General features: G+C 35.5%; 1 long non-coding RNA gene across 1 annotated transcript; it reads right to left on the bottom strand.

Moving 5' to 3' along the window:
- Positions 1-1642: 1642 nt before the first annotated feature.
- On the bottom strand, positions 1643-3225 carry LOC113289599. Its single transcript, XR_003331067.1, has 2 exons — positions 2559-3225; positions 1643-2429 (listed from the first exon to the last, which is right to left on the bottom strand). It is a non-coding gene; the product is annotated as an uncharacterized LOC113289599 (long non-coding RNA).
- Between the last annotated feature and the right edge of the window lie 642 nt (positions 3226-3867).

A 3867-nucleotide genomic window follows, 5' to 3' on the forward strand; every position in this document is an offset into this window, starting at 1 on the left:
ATATTCATTAAATCACAAATTCGGTTTCCATAATTCCTGGAAATGCTCTGTCCAAAAATAATAATCGAAATCTCTCGGAAAATCTAATTAGTAAATGCACATTACTAATTCTTGTATTTCCCTACAAAATGAAATTAATAACCTTAATTAAAAGTTTCTTAACTTAGTTATGTTTCGATCCTGGGATTTTCTTCCTTTAGCTATTAAGGAATAACTTTAAACAATTAAAGAAATAAACATTCACAGCACGTGTTCAAAGTATGTCGACATCCTTACTTTGTAAGTTCTCTTTCACACTTACAACCTTGAAACCAATTTGCCACACTTTCAAACAAGTTTAGAATTGGTTCATCTGACTTTCAAGAACTATGTGATTGAACAAACAAGCATTCAATCACAATCATGGGTTTATCGATTCTACCAAAACAAATTTCGGTTCTACCTCCATGTGAGTACTGTGCATAGTCACACTAGCTTTCCAAAAATTTGGTTGACTAGGTACTAGGATCGGTTCCCCACATATATGTAGCTCCCCCAAAGCTAGCAGCTGACTAATCCAAGATATTAACTAAATAAAGAGACACTAAAAATCTAAATCATTTTATTAAACATTCAATTAAGAAAACTGCTACAAAACTTAACCCAAAAACTATCCCTCTGAAATATATATATACAAGAACTACTCTCAAGTCATTTGGTTTGCAAATAGAATAAACAACATAATAAACATAGCAGAAGTTGACTAATTAATGGAGTCAACTCCTCTAAGCTTTCGCTGCGCAACTCTGATTTGTCTCTGAAACTAAAAGTGGGAAAGGGTGAGCATATCATCCCTAGAAGGGGTGCCCAGCAGGAATAACATTTAACTTTAAAGAAATTATGAGCAAGAAACATCAAAGTGACTAAGTCACTGGAAATGCACAAACAATGTAAATGGACAAACTCCTTCTTCAAACAATATATATTAGTGATGCCGGGTTTTTCCACACCTACATAGCTATATTGATGCCGAGTTGTTCCACACCTAATAAGCATAAAAGCTGAATTCATGTAGATATAAATGAAGGAGCGTATCCTACATACCATACGTGGAAATTCTCATTTCCCATAACAATTCATAATGACGACAAACATTACAAGCCCTTTCCAATTCATGGAAAGATTCAAAGAATCAACAGAACAATCATAACACAAATTAAACAATGCATGAAATGCACGAACAGACAATGCATGAGTTTGTTAAACATAAACTTTTGTAAAAGAAACAACAATGGTTTCAAAAGAGTTAAAAGTATTCCCACCTCTTTTGATGACAAGCCACGCCTACCTCGAGATCCACGATCCACCGGTTCATCCTTTGAATCGATCGTTGTTAATATAGACTAACTGTTAATCACACAAGAAATCTAAGTATCTAGACAAAATGGCTCACACAAGAATAATACAAGTCTATCTAATGAATCCAAGCCCAAGTCCACTAATTCTTCCCACTAATTCGTCCCAATAGCCTAAAGCCCGATCCAACAGTGTCAATTAACGGTCAATGACAGTCAAAGGGTCAATTAATGGTCAATGTCCATAGTCAAGTCAAGGTCTTGGTCAAATAGTCCACTGAGTCAAAACGGGGTCAACTCCTAATTACTGAGTTAATTCACTCACACCAACTAATTCATACAAAATACAATCTAATTCAGACTGAATCAATTCAGTCAGATAAGCTAGGCTAAGCACACCATGTTACATATCACTTCAACTCTAATTCTTAAACCTTCATCTACCATTTCAACATCAATACAACAGTACATAAAATACAGATAACTTCATAGATTAATCACAAAAATAAACTAAGATTACTTGCAATTGCGGCTTTGACCAATACCCAGACCATCTCATCTTAACACCCTCAACACCACCATTCTCAGCATTAGAACACCTTCCTCTTATTTCTATCCCAGTTACTTCAATTATTGGTTGAACAGGCTCAACTGCACCATTACAGTTCACCTCCACTCATATCATTTCAGCCACCAACAACTCATAACATCATAACCACCACAATGCATTCAACAGATCAGTCACCTGTAACTTCAATTGAATAACTCAACTACAACTTTCAGAGCCTCACTGAAACTCAGCTCATATCATCATCACCAACATAACACATTCAATCAACCCTGAATCTTAACCACACAGCCATCTTAGCTTCAAATGCAACAACGAATTTATCTTACAACACATTACAACCATAAACTATAATCATAGTTCCATTAACCTCAACACCAATACACCATTGTAATAACAATTACATTCATTCAACAGAACCACCCCCTGTACATTCATGTCTTCATTGTAATCTCATTCATTCAAACTCCTTTGCTTCAACCTAAACAACATTCATCTAAAGAACTTCAACCATTCCCTGCATCATACTAACGTAGGACATAATCTCAACCACATATCTATCTCATAACCATTTCAATTCTAAACTTCATCAACAATCATATAAACCCAGTAAAAGAGATGAAACTTAATAAGTTCAATTTAAGAAGAAAAATTACCTCAGTTTAACCTTGATGAAACAATTGAAATCTAACTGCTCTTCACCTTGATTCAATTCAGCAACGTGACGTCAATCCGAACAATGTTCATCCCCATAACTTTCTTATTAACAGGGTTGAACTCTAACCTCATAAACTGTTCTAATCATCATCCTCAAATGAACTTCTAATTTCACAACTTCAAACCCTAACTACTGATTTCTCAATTATTGTTCTTCTTTGAGTCAAATCTTCAAAACCCATCCTTCAATTTCTTTTAATCATCACGAAATCAACTTTGAATCAATACTTATAAGAAACCCTAATTCTTCAATTCATCACCGAACCCACTTCAAAATTTCAATTAAACACCGACTCGTGATTCTTCATCTATCCCTAGCTCTATATCTTACCTTCAACTTCAGAACAACAATCAAAATCACGAACCCTAATTTAATTTTCTCCAATTCGCCACTTCCTTTAAGTCAGTAGCTACCGCACCATAATCATCACCACCAGCAAACCAACCTTGATCTTTGTACTCTTGATTCAATCTCAAAATCCTCATGCACGAGTCACAAATCATCGGCAGAAAAGAAATCAGAGAATAACAGAGAAGGGAAAGAGGAGAAACAGAGAAGAAAATGAAAGAAGAAGAGAAGAGAAAATGAGAGTCTTCTCTCGATTGGTTTTGAGATAAGGTCAAAGGAATTTCTAGAACACCCACTTGGTTGATAAGGGAAGCCACAACGTGTCAGCGATGCATCAATAATGTTTTCCCGAGAAATGATGATTTTACCCTTCATACTAAACCAAAGATATCTTCTTCGTTTGACATCCGATTGACACATTCGAGTAGTCCATTCTGCATAATTTTTCGAGACCTATCCAAGGGTACTTGTTTCGTATCTATATCGTTTTTAGATTAATTCCTATTAATTATCGTTCGTTTTAAACTAATCGAGATATTATTGGCTAATACGTCTCTTGACTGGTCTAATGGCGTTGACGAGCTTGAGGGTCCTTACAATATATATATAGTATCTAACTTATATGTGTTGCACATGTCTATAGGATCGGTTCCCCTTACCTAAAAACGTGTTGCACATGTTCATAGGATCGGTTCCCCTTTCTGTTATAAACCTTGTTGCACCCCATACAAGGATCAATTCCCCTTTGTGATGTACTGCACCTCTTACTAGGATCGGTTCCCCTTTCCCAAATTTGGTCAGACAAAACACAAACTCGATCATACCATCTGAGGTGATTACTTAAGATCCGTTTCACTAATAAAAGTCATACCAATACATAAGTCAGGCCTTTGTGAATA

This window comes from Papaver somniferum, chromosome 6 (genome assembly GCF_003573695.1).
Source record: "Papaver somniferum cultivar HN1 chromosome 6, ASM357369v1, whole genome shotgun sequence".
Lineage (NCBI taxonomy): Eukaryota > Viridiplantae > Streptophyta > Magnoliopsida > Ranunculales > Papaveraceae > Papaver > Papaver somniferum.